We start from the raw sequence: 13,908 nt of genomic DNA on the forward strand, positions 1-13,908 counted from the left end.
GGGCACTTCATTTCCCTGCTTATACTTCTATAATTGTGTTCACACTATAATACACGTTCATACTCCAAGGATGGTATAAAGGCTGTCTATTCCAGCCACTCCCTTTCCCATGCTATCGCTTTTTTTTTAATAGTTTTTTTGTTTTTTGTTTGATTGGCCATGCCCTAAGGCATGTGGGTTCTTAGTTCCCCAATCCGAGGTCAAACCAATGTCCCTGCATTGGAAGTCTTAACCACTGGACCATGAGGGAAGTCCCTGCATGCTATTTTAAGGGGTCAGTTTAACTTAGTTCCTCGGTGTATTGCCCTTTATTTAAGCTCCTTTCATTCCTCTTCTGTAGAATTTATTACACTATATTATAGCTATGTTTTCCCAAATACATAATTCCTTAAAAACAAGGATTACATCCTTTCCCTTCAGAAGTACCTAAGTGTCTAGTAGTGCTTAATACAAAATGTTTGAAAATAATAAACTGTCCCAACCTTTAACTTCTTTTTCCCTGGAATATTCCACATTGGGAAAAAAAAAAAAAAAAAGAACAGTGTTTTCGGATTGTAAATTAATTATAAAAGCATTTGGAAACAAAGTTACAAAAACAAAAGTAAAATCACGCATAATCTCAATACCCAGAAATAAGTATGACTGACGTTGCGATTCTGTAGGTCCTGCCAGACTTTTCTGTACTTACATGCCATAGATTAAAAAAATAAGACTTCATATTTTTAGACCTTTTGGAAAAAATGATTATTGTAAAACCTACCAAGTAATGATGCTGCTTAGGAAATGTGGGAGCAGGCTCCATGGTGGTCCCCAATGATCCCTGCCCCCTGGCCATCACACCTTAGTATGGTTTCCTACATTGTACCAGGGGTGGTCTGTGTGGTCAATAAAATTCAACAGAAGTGGTATGTGTCCACTCTGAGATTAGGTTATGAAAGACTGTGGCTTCTGTCATGGGTTGTCTCTGGTCACTCAAATGGAGAAAGAGGTCATACTGTGGGTGGCCTCATGGAGAGGCCTGTGTGGCAAGGAACTGAAGACAACAGCACAGGGAAGGAGCTTGTGCAGTTACATGGGAATTGGAAAATGCAGCTAACAAATTAAGGCATCTGGCTAAATCTATTTCTAGCCAGAGTACTGAAAACATCAGCCCGTTTATTCTTGCTGCTTATAGTAAACTGTGAGAAGAAAGAGAAGTTCAAGAAAGGACTTAAAAAGGAGCCAGGGTTCACTGGTTTGGAAGATTCCAAATAATGCCAAACGAAATGGTTTCAGAGAAAAGTTAAATCAAGGACACTCTCAGGAAGTGTGAAAGTGTTAGTTGCTCAGTCGTGTCTGACTCTTTGTGACCCTATCGACTGTAGCCCACCAGGCTCTTCTGTCCATGTGATTTCCCAGGCAAGAATACTGAATGGGTTGCTATTCCCTTCTCCAGGGGATCTTCCGGACCCATGAATCGAACCCAGGTCTCCTGCACCACAGGAGTCATTTATTAAGTCATTTATTAAGATCTGAAAAAACATAAAAAATGATGCCTCAGAATAAGACTCAAAGAAGATTCAAAGTTTTAAAAATATATCAGCAGGAACCTGGTCAACTTGGACCGAAAGAGACAGAGAAGTGAAGATACAGGGAGGCCTTTGGGCCCCGAAGATTCTACTGATGGGAAGCAAGCTGAGAAAATGGCTCCCCCGTAAACCTTTCATGTAAAAGGATGACTCAGATGAGGCCAAAGTCTCTGAGGGCCCAAGTCAAGAGCCATTTGAAAGTCATTTCCTGGCAGGAAGATTGAGTTCTAGTCAGGGAATTTCTAACACGTGCCCAGCTGGATTTCAGAACTGCTCACAGACCAGTAACTTCTGTGTGCCATTCATTTCTGTCTTTCTGAGCAGGAATCATCCTGTCTAATAAGTATGTGTACTGGGCACGGGGAGGGGGAATAACATTGCTAATTCACAGGCCTACAGAACGGGGCTTAAGGGCTGTATACATCCTCATAGCTCCATCTGCACCTGGACCTGATTTAGATAAGATTCTGTAGCTGATGCTGGAATGGGTGGAGACTTTTATATTCCCTGGGAGGGGGCAGGCTGTGGGAGCCAGCCTCCCAGGTGGCCCCAGTGGTCTCTCTGTCCTGGTATTCACACTTCTGTACTGTTTCCACCCACAATGTACCAGGGTGGATCACAGGCCCAATAGGATGAAAGAGAAGTAATGCTGTGTCCCTTCTTACCTTAGATGACAAAGGACAGCTGCTTCTCTCACTGGCTTTGTCTCATCAGTTACTCTGATGGAATCATACTGTTTGCAGCCTGGTGGAGATGACCATGGGTCAGGCAATGGGAGCTTCTTGCCAACAGCTCTGTAAGTGAGCTTAGGGAGAATCCTCCAGCTTCAGTTTTATCCAGAGACTGCAGGCCTGGCTGACACCTTGACTGCAGCCTAATCAGAGATCCTCAGCCAGAACCACTCAGCTAAGGTGCTCCAGGATTCCAGACCCACGGAAATGGTGGGAGAGAGAATACACAGTTTTAAGCTATACTGTTTTGCGGAAATTTGTTATGTGGCAATAAATAACTAGTACAAGCAATATTCAGGGCATTGTCCCCAGCAATATAAAGACCTTTGTCCTTAGGAATGACTTTTAACTTTTCCAGATTCTTTGGTTCCTCTAGCTGTTGATATCTCTTAATCGGGATCCCTTTCAAAGACTCGGGGAGCTTCCATTATTCTTTGAAATAGATTCAAATGCAAAGAGAACTGCAAAAGAAAAAAAATCCAAACATTTCCATATTTACCTGTTCTAATCACAATTTCAATTGTCCATCCACATCCATTTCCCAAAGATACTGGCTGCAGAAAAGAATTATTACCATTTAAAAAAGATCTGTGTGTTTTTTTTAAAAAAGCTAAAATTCCAGACATTAACAAATAGGTCCTAAAATTTGTGGGATAAATATTCCTCCAACCCTCTAATCCCTGATTTCTAACATAAAAACGTTAAGGCCATTTCCTTGCCTGGCAATACATTTGTCTTTAACACAAAGAAAAAACACTGTGAGTTGCATGTACAGCTAAACTGCTAAAAATAGATGGTTAATTGTTTCCTTGGTGATAAAAGCTAATTCTTCTTAATTTAGGGAAACCGCAGATGCCTTAAATCTTCAGATTTTTGGTTAATAATACCATTCTCTTATACTGTAGTCTTCTTGCAATGAGTTAGAAAAATTAGAAACATATGATTAAGGACTTATTTTTTTCTAGATGTGAAGATGGTATCGTGGTTAGGTGAGGGAAAAAAGAAAGCCTTTAAAGATACATACTATAATATGATAGGAATTATGGTCAAAATCTGCTTCAAATAGAATGGGACAGTAGGTAGGGATATAGATGAATAAATATTAAATTTAAGTAAAAGATACATTGAAGCACCTTATACTCTTATTTCTACTTTTGTTTAATTTTCCATGATAGAATGTTTAAAGATATCACCAGCTTAAGACAAAAAAAGAAACAAACTTGTAACTTGTCAAGTGATTTATAAGAGAAGTGTGACTTAAAATGCTTTAGAGTTTTTAGAAAAGAATAGCCTGAGGGAAAACTAACTTGAATCCTATTTCAACTTAGCCTATGTATTATTGTTTTTAATAATATCCTTCAGTGAAGGAGCAATACTGAAAAATTTAGAAGACATTCATCTTTAGTATACTAACGAAGAGTCTGAGTATCAACTGAAAAAAAAGCACAAGAGAGTTGTGGGTTATGTTTTTATTTGGGAGCAAAATGAGGACTAAAGCCCAGGAGACAGCATTTCAAATTGTGCTGAGAAATTGCTACCAAGAGGCAGGGGGAAGGTCAGTGTCATATATGATTTCAGGGAAGGGCTCAGTGCAGTCAAGCTCACATTTTGTCAGAAGCTTGCTGCTAGTCATGGGGAGCAGGTGTCACCATTAATGATGTCAGCATTTTTCTAATTATGAGGAGATGCAAGAATTGGGCTCATAAAATCCTCTGAAGATATCTATTTGAAGACCTGTTCTGCCAGTTTTGCCCAGAACACAGAGTGGGTCATACCTGTTTTCACCCTCAGCTCTTTTCAGGGGGTGTTGAAAATCAGCAGCTGCAGCAGCTCATGATTTAATCCTTGTGGAGGTAGATGGCACATGCCAATTTGTAGCTGGCACGAGTATTTAAAAAGTGTGCAGTCAATATGTGTACTATATAACCTATTTATCTCTAGCACACAAGCCACATATCGTTATTTAGAGAATTCCCCTAATTTTATTACTCCTCCTCTCTGTTCATACTTCACTTTGTAACTTTCTTCCTCTTTGTTATGAGCTAATGGGGGAGATCCGTTGAGTAACTGGGTTTAATGATACCATAGCTGGCTATTATCAAAATACTCTAATTGTCACTTCGGGTTGTTCTACTACTGACAGTGACGCTAACACATATTTTGTTGAGGGCAGAAGAGAAAATAAAAAACATAAAACCATCTTTTTTCTGTAGGAAATTTTAAAAGAAATGTGATATTCCCTTTTAGGGTAGGGGCGAGGGGTGGGGAGCCAGGGTGGGAGAGGGAAGACTAGCCTCAGATAATTGTTCTGTTGGCTGAAATTTTGAGATCCTGAAAAGGGCAAGTTTTGAACCATACAGCAGTTCTGGACTTCCACTTAGGATGTGAAAAAAACTCCCTTAGAAACCTACAAAAATTGTTTCTCCTACCCTAACAAACAGCTTGATGAAAGACACAATGGCAACGTTTTTGAGCCCTCAGAGGCTGCAAGGCAACCACAGAAACTGAACTCTAAAGATAATCCACTGGGAGGAGAGACAGGACAGACTGTTGTCCATTCCACATGGATAGGACAAAAGGCAGCAGCTCTAGAAGTCGATAAGAAAAACTCAGCGAAGATTCTAGCATCTGTAAAGGCCAAGCATAGGCTACCACATCACTTTGGAACAGGACTGGCTACTTCACCTGTGGGTCTTAGTGCAAAGGGAAAGTACGAGAACTTTTGCTCAAAAATAAAGAACTCAAGATGGTGATGGCAGAGCCTGAGCGCAGCTGCAAGGACCTTCAAAGTGTGGGCTGTCTGTGATGCACAGATCATGTGCCTCGAAGCTGGTCCTCAGACACAAAGGGAGGTCTCACTTACCTCAGAGCTCGTCGCCCTCCACCTTTACCAGGCGTCCCTGAAGAGGAGAGAGTGCGGTGCTGACCTCCACAAACGCGGAGGTGATTGGTGGCTGTGAAGGTGATGATTGGTGGCTGTGAAGGTGATTGGTTCCTGTGGAGACTGAGGAGGTGATTGGTGGCTGTGGAGGACTGAGGAGGTGATTGGTGGCTGTGGAGGACTGAGGAGGTGATTGGTGGCTGTGGAGGATTGAGGAGGTGTTTGGTGGCTGTGGAGGACTGAGGAGGTGATTGGTTCCTGTGGAGACTGAGGAGGTGATTGGTGGCTGTGGAGGATTGAGGAGGTGATTGGTTCCTGTGGAGGATTGAGGAGGTGTTTGGTGGCTGTGGAGGACTGAGGAGGTGATTGGTTCCTGTGGAAGACTGAGGAGATGATTGGTGGCTGTGAAGGTGATTGGTGACTGTGGAGGACTGAGGAGGTGACTGGTGGCTATGGAGGAACAAACTCAAAGTCCCACTGGCTTCCCGGACTCCCTCTCCTCTGCAGAGCCCAAGTCATGACATTCTGGGGATGGTACTTTCTGGAGAAGCAGCAGAAGCAAAATCCATTCACCTCTCCTAGAACGCAGGCAAAGACTTGTTGCCTGAGGGGGCGGTTAGAAGCCATAAGTCTCTGCTCCTGGTGGTGAGGAAGGAACAGATACCCGGTGATTGCTCTCCTGGGGGGTGTGTGTGGAAAACAACCACCCCAGACCACCGCAGTTACAAGGCAGCATTTGGAGGCCACAGGTGGAAGGAATAGGAATGCCAGGAAAACCTCACCCCTGAAGCCAGAGTGCAAAGGGCCTGCCTGAGATTTGAGGCTGAATTGGGACAAAACACATCTCACCTGGTCAGCACCAGAGTCACAAGCAACAGCTGTGGCCAACCGGGGAAGGCGTCAGAGCCTAGAGGAAGACTCTCTGATGCATGTATGCGGGGTCAGTGGCAAGCTAAGGGGGGCACAGGGACCCCAGAAAACCTAACACCCAGCCCCTACCCTGAGCACAAAGGGACAACAGCCTACCCACCATTAATGGAATTTGAGGCCTATGGGCCCTGAGACTATGAGTAATAGAAGTCTATACCTGGTGAAAATATCTTTCAAAAAATGAATCATGAGGGAATTCACTGGTGGTTAGGGCTCGGTGGTTTCACTGCCGAGGGCCCACGTTCGATCCCTGGTTAGGGAACTAAGATCCCACAAGCCGTAAGGCAGGGCCACACACACACACACACAAAATAAAAGAATCATGGGCTCTTTTTTAAGACATACAGAAGCTGAAGGAATTGCTCACCAGAAGACTTGCACTACAAGTAAGTCTTTAGGGTAGAAGAATAATTATACCAAAGGGAAATATGAACCTAAACAAAGATATGAGGAGTCCCGGAAATAGTCTACATTTAAACAAGCAAATACATATATAAAAGTCTTAAACATTATTATTTCTATCTCTTTAAATAATTTTGTCTAAACAAAAGTAATATCATATATGATTTTTAATATGTGCAAAAGCAACATGTATGACAATAGTACAAAGTTTGGGTGGGGATAAACAGAAATATTATAAGGTTCTAATTCTGTATGTGGCATGGTGTAATACTATTTGAAGACATTGTTTTAGTTAAAAGCATACCACAAATCCTAAAACTGCCAGTTAGAGTAACAAAATTATAAGCTAATAAGCCACTAAAATGATAAATGGAATAAAAAATATTCCATTAATCCAGAAGAATTAAGAAAAAAATAATGTATGAGACAAATAGAAAACAAATAGCAAGATGACAGATGTAAACCTAACTGTACTGATAATCACAATTAAATGCAAATACTCTCAATATTCCCAGTTAAAGACAGAGTGTTAAATTGGATTAAAAAAATTAGCGCCCAACTGTATGCTGCCTACAAGAAACAGAACAGGATGGGGCAAGAGCTGATGCAAAAACCTTGGAGGTGGTTCTCTGAGCCTCAGTTTTCTTATCTGTATAATGGGAATATTTAGAGTTATGAGGGTTAACTGAGTTACTATGTATAAAGTCCATAGAACAGGTCCTGGGACATAATAAATTTTCTGTGTTAACTATAATAACAGTAATTTTTTTTTTCTTCAAAGTTGGAGAACTGCTGGAAGGCTGTCAGGAAAGGAGATACTATAAATCAGAAAGTAGCATTTTTTTAAAGGTCATTCTGGCTGCAGATTGGAACAAGGAAAGAACAGACTTGGGGGTTTAATAAGGAGACTTTTGCAAGGGGTCCATTGAGAGTTATGAGACAGTTAAACTAAGGAGGCAGAGGGGACTTGGAAAGATTTGAATTTGTGAATGAGGCGGTGGAAACTACCAGCCTTGATGTTTGAGGTGGTGATGGGAGGCTGTAGGAAGTGGCAAGGGGCCTCTCCAAACTGTGTTCCTGGCAGCAGGGTGATGTGCTTCACCGGGTCAGGGGAGCCTGGAGGAGGATGAGGTCAGGGAGGTGCTGAACCGCGTCCTGGACGTGCTCAGACTCAGGGTCCGTGGGGCATCCTGGCTGAGGGGCTGCAGAAGCAGTCTGGAGTTCAGAGGACAAATTGTGGCTGGAGAGAGAAGATTGAAACTGTTGGCAAATACATGAAAATTGGACCACAATCAACCAGTCTGGAAAAGGTGGGAGGAAGGAGATAGCTAGATGATTTTTAAAGTTTCTCCTGGTTCCCACATGTGTAGGATTCCAAGTGTTGAGGTTGTTGAGGGACAAAAAGATACACAAAAAAACAATGTTAGATGGCAAGATTTGTACACCAAATAGTATAGTATGATGCTGAGAGAAACTCAGACTTGAAAGGGGTATGTGCCATCTCCATGGACTGGAATACTCTATGTGAAAGCATCTATTCTCCCCCAGTGATAGATAATGCAGTCCTGGTCAAAATCCTAGCAGGTGTTTTTCTTCTGCATGTATGACTGTAAAAGCTGATTCTAAAAAAAATTTTTTTATTGTTGTAAAATATACATAACAGAATTTACCATTTTAGCCATTTTAAAGTGTACAATTCAGTGGCATTGAGTACATTCACCATGATGTGCCACCATCTACTTCCAGGATATTTTCATCATTCCAAACACACCAGGCATTAAAAAGTAACTCCCCATTCCCTTCTTCCCCAGTCCCTGGGAATCTCTATTTTACTTTCTGTATCTATGAATTTGACAATTCCAGGTACCTCATATAAGTGGAATGAAAACAATATTTGCTTTTTTGTGCCTGGGTAAAGCGCCTGCCTACAATGCGGGAGACCCGGGTTCGATCCCTGGGTTGGGAAGATCCCCTGGAGAAGGAAATGGCAACCCACTCCAGTATTCTTGCCTGGAAAATTCCATGGACTGAGGTTCCTGGTAGGCTACAGTCCATGGGGTCGCAAAGAGTCGGACACGACTGAGAGACTTCACTTTGTTGCACTTAGCATGTCTTTTAGGGTCATCTGTGTTGTAGTATGTATCAGAATCTGTCCTTTTTATGGTTGAATAATATTCCATTGTATGTATACACCATATTTTCTTTATTTTTTTTGTCAGCTGATGGACATTTGGGTTATTTCCACTTTTTGGCTATTGTGAATAATGCTACTAAGAACTTTGGTACCTTGTGTATTCTTTGTAAGATTTAAATGGGTGATTCAATTTCTTTAACAGTAACGGTAGGTTGCATTTTTTCTTTTCCATTATGGCTTATTACAGGATATTGAATATGCAATAGGACCGGTTTATCCATTCTGTATATAATAGTTTGCATCTGCTAGTCTCAAGCTTCCAGTCCACCTTTCCCCCACCCACCCCCATCCCCCTTGGCAGCCACAGGTCTGTTCTTTGTGTCTGTGTAGACTCTATTCTTGGGTCAGTTTAATAAGGTCAAAATATCCTAGTCATTTGCTCATTACTTCTGTTTTCAAATTTATCATTGTTGTTCAGTCGCTCAGTCATGTCCGACTCTTTGTGACCCCATGATTTGCAGCATGCTAGGCTTCTCTGAGGTTATTGATATTTCTCCTGGCAATCTTGATTCCAGCTTGTGCTTCTTCCAGCCTAGCATTTCTCATGATGTACTCTGCATACAAGTTAAATAAGCAGGGTGACAATATACAGCCTTCATGTACTCCTTTTCCTATTTGGAACCAGTCTGTTGGTCCATGTCCATGTTCTAACTGTTGCTTCCTGACTAGCATATAGGTTTCTCAAGAGGTGGGTCAGGTGGTCTGGTATTCCCATCTCTTTCAAAATTTTCCACAGTTTATTGTGATCCACACAGTCAAAGGATTTGGCATAGTCAATAAAGCAGAAATAGATGTTTTTCTGGAACTCTCTTGCTTTTTCGATGACCCAGCGGATGTTGGCAATTTGATCTCTGGTTCCTCTGCCTTTTCTAAAACCAGCTTGAACATCTGGAAGTTCATGGTTCACGTATTGCTGAAGCCTGGCTTGGAGAATTTTGAGCATTACTTTACTAGCGTGTGAGATGAGTGCAATTGTGTGGTAGTTTGAGCATTCTTTGGCATTGCCTTTCTTTGGGATTGGAATGAAAACTGACCTTTTCCAGTCCTGTGGCCACTGCTGAGTTTTCCAAATTTGCTGGCATACTGAGTGCAGCACTTTCACAGTATCATCTTTCAGGACTTGAAATAGCTCAGCTGGAATTCCATCACCTCCACTAGCTTTGTTTGTAGTGATGCTTTCTAAGGCCCACCTGACTTCACATTCCAGGATGTCTGGCTCTAGGTGAGTGATCACACCATCGTGATTATCTGGGTTGTGAAGATCTTTTTTGTACAGTTCTGTGTATTCTTTCCACCTCTTCTTAATATCTTCTGCTTCTGTTAGGTCCATACCATTTCTGTCCTTTATCGAGCCCATCTTTGCATGAAATGTTCCCTGGGTATTTCTAATTTTCTTGAAGAGATCTCTAGTCTTTCCCATTCTTTTGTTTTCCTCTATTTCTTTGCATTGATCGCTGAGGAAGGCTTTCTTATCTCTCCTTGCTATTCTTTGGAACTCTGCATTCAGATGGGAATATCTTTCCTTTTCTCCTTTGCTTTTCGCTTCTCTTCTTTTCACAGCTATTTGTAAGGCCTCCTCAGACCCTTATGGCAGAAAATGAAGAGGAACTAAAAAGCCTCTTGATGAAAGTGAAAGAGGAGAGTGAAAAAGTTGGCTTAAAGCTCAACAATCAGAAAACTAAGATCATGGCATCTGGTCCCATCACTTCATGGCAAATAGATGGGGAAACAGTGGAAACAGTGTCAGACTTTATTTTTTTGTGCTCCAAAATCACTCAGATGGTGATTGCAGCCATGAAATTAAAAGATGCTTACTCCTTTGAAGCAAAGTTACTACCAACCTAAATAGCATATTAAAAAGCAGAGACATTACTCTGCCAACAAATGTCTGTCTAGTCAAGGCTATGGTTTTTCCAGTGGTCATGTATGGATGTGAGAGTTGGACTGTGAAGAAAGCTGAGCGCCGAGGAATTGATGTTTTTGAACTGTGGTGTTGGAGAAGACTTTTGAGAGTCCCTTGGACTGCAAGGAGATCCAACCAGTCCATCCCAAAGGAGATCAGTCCTGGGTGTTCATTGGAAGGAGTGATGCTGAAGCTGAAACTCCAATACTTTGGCCACCTCATGTGAAGAGTTGACTCATTGGAAAAGACCCTGATGCTGGGAGGGATTAGGGGCAGGAGGAGAAGGGGACGACAGAGGATGAGATGGCTGGATGGCATCACCAACTCGATGGACATGAGTTTGAGTAAGCCTCGGGAGTTGATGATGGACAGGGAGGCCTGGCGTGCTGCGATTCATGGGGTCGCAAAGAGTCGGACACGACTGAGCAACTGAACTGACTGAACTGCGGCTTCTCTGTCCATCACTATCTTCAGGCTTCCTCAAATTCATGTCATTGAGTCAGTGATGCCATCCAACCAAGTTATTGTCAAGTATTATTCATACTAACCGTCTAAATGTTTCAATCATTTCTTTTTGCAAATTCATGCTTTTTTTCTCTGCTCCCTGAATGCTTTCCTTCATTTTATTTATCTTTTGAAGTATTGACTTTCATTCTGTTGATATTTTGAGTCTTTTGATATTTGCTCTTAATTAAAATTTTTTTAAATATTTGCTCTTAATCTTCTTTTATGAGATAGTAAACACAGCTCAATTAATTTTTAGCTGTTCTTCTATTACATGCATTTAGTTATAAATTTTCCTGTAAAGCCTGGTTTGGTTGCATTGCACAAGTTTTATTTCTATGAACAGCTTCATTGAGGTATATTTTACATATGGAATTTTCCCATTTCAAGGGTAAAGATTTTTGGTAAATTTACCAAAAGGAGCAATTATGACCATACGCCAGTTTTAGAACATTTTCTTCATTCTAACAGGTACCTTTGTGGCCATTTATGGTTAATTCCCATTCCCACTCACTAGGCAACCACTGATCTACTTCTGTCTTCATAAATTTGCCTTTTTTAGGCATCTCCTAGAAATATGTGTAGTGTCTCATGTCTGGCTTTTTCATTAGCCTATTTTGAAGTTCATCCATGTTGTATGTTTCAGTTTACTTCTTTTTTATTAGTGGTGGTTTACCACCCTATAACATTTTTGTCTATCCCCTGAGCAGGTAACGGATACTTAGAATGTTTCCAGTTTGGGGCTATAATTAATGAACATTTGCATGCATGTTTTGGTGGGAACATGTATTTTCTTTTGGGAAGATATGAACGAATGTAATTGCTGGGGCATAGTTAATTTATGTTCATGAAGTTGTCAAGTTTTCCAAAGTGGCTGCACCTTTTAAAATTAATTGATAGCAATGTATGAGGGCTCCAATTTCTCCACATTCTCACCAGTATTTGTTATTTGTGAATAAATAAGAAAGTCATTATACTTTTTGAGTGTGAAGTGATATCTCAATTTTCATTTTGTTTGCATTTCCCTAATGACTAATAATGTTGATCTTTTCACGTACTTATTAGCTATTTGTGTATCTTCTTTAGTGAAATGTCTATTCACATCCTCTGCCCATGTTCTAATTGGGTTGTCTTACTGAGTGGTGAGTTTTTATTTAAATCTGGATACAAGTCCCTTATTAAATATGTGATGCAATCTTCTAGTCTCTTTTAATTCTGTCCTTTGAAGCGCGAAATTTTTGAATTCTAATGAGGTCCAGTTTATCAACTTAAAATTTTATGTACCATTCTTCTGGTATTATTGACAAAATCTTGACCTAACCCATTCTCAAAGGAGTTCTGTGTTTTCTTCTTAAAGTTTGTTTGATCCATTGTTACTGAATTTTTGTGTATGATGGGAGGTAAGCAACTCATTTCACCCTTTTGCATGTGGATATCACTTTGCCAACACCATTTGTTGATCAGTTCTTCCCTTAATGAATTGCCTCACTACTTTTGATGACTGTAAGGATTTATTTCTGGACTCTCAATTCTGTTCATTGATCTACATGTTCATCCTTACTCCTCCTAAACTACCCTGTCTTGAAAACTGCATTTTAAGTTAAATTATGACAAAGGGAAGAAAATGTACTCTTTGTTCTTGTTTCTCAAAATGATTTTGGCTGTTGTAAATATTTCACGTGGATTTTCCTGGTGGTCCAGTGTTTAAGACTCCATGCTTCCAATGTAGGGGTGTGGGGTTCAGTCCCTGGTCGGGGCACTATGGGACCCCACATGCTGCAAGGTGTGGCCAAAAAAAAAAAAAAAAAAAGGTATTTTATTTACATGATTTTGTATGTATTTTCATAACCAGTTTTTCTAAATTCTATTTTATGGAATTTTAAATTTCCTTTACTTCATCTTTGACCCTTGAGGTATTTTTAAAGTTTCACTATTAACCTCTAAATTAACTGCACTGTAGTCAGAGAATTTGGTGTTACATATCAGTTCTTTCAAAGTTTCTGAGACTTACTTGCCTTATAGCCTAGTAATTGCAAATTTTTATAAATGTCCCATATAAATGTGACAAAGACTGTGTATTCTCTATTTGGGATACAGAGATGTATATATGTTTATTATATCAATTTTATTCAAATGTTTTTGAATCATCCACAATTTGTGTTTTATTGTATAAGAGAAGTGAGCTGAAATCTGCCACTGTAATGCAAACTTGTCAGTCTTTCTCTGCATTTCTAAGGCTTTTTAACATATTTGAAGCTATTTTGGTATGTGCATAAAAGTTCAAATTTTGTGTTAACTCCATTTGTATGGATCTTATACTCTGAAAATTGTCTCCAAGTCTGTTTTAATATTTATATAGCTACTCCAGATTTCCCTTGTTTAGCATCTTTTCTTGGTCTAATCTATCTTTAATTTCAACCTATCCAAATCATTTGCTATTGATATGTGTCTTGTAATCAGTTATATAGCTGGATTTTCTAAAAAAATCAAACTTGACCCTTTGTCTTTCAACTAGAAAATGTAGTTCATTTAGATTGACTATAATTTTGAGATGTTATACCTATTTTTTACCATGTCATTTTATTATATAAAGATGAAAAAATTCAGGGTTTTTTTTCCCCCCTTTCTTCTTCCCTCACACCACATAATGACTCTGTATTTTCCTTTCTACTACTTGGGGTTTATACTATACACTTAAATAGTCCTACCAGTTGTACTAAAATTTATCTGGAGATTACCTTTTAATCTAGAAATTAGAATAAAGATAAAAAACATATTTTGGTTTTTAAGAATCT

Source organism: Dama dama, chromosome 32 (genome assembly GCF_033118175.1).
Source record: "Dama dama isolate Ldn47 chromosome 32, ASM3311817v1, whole genome shotgun sequence".
Classification (NCBI taxonomy): Eukaryota; Metazoa; Chordata; class Mammalia; order Artiodactyla; family Cervidae; genus Dama; species Dama dama.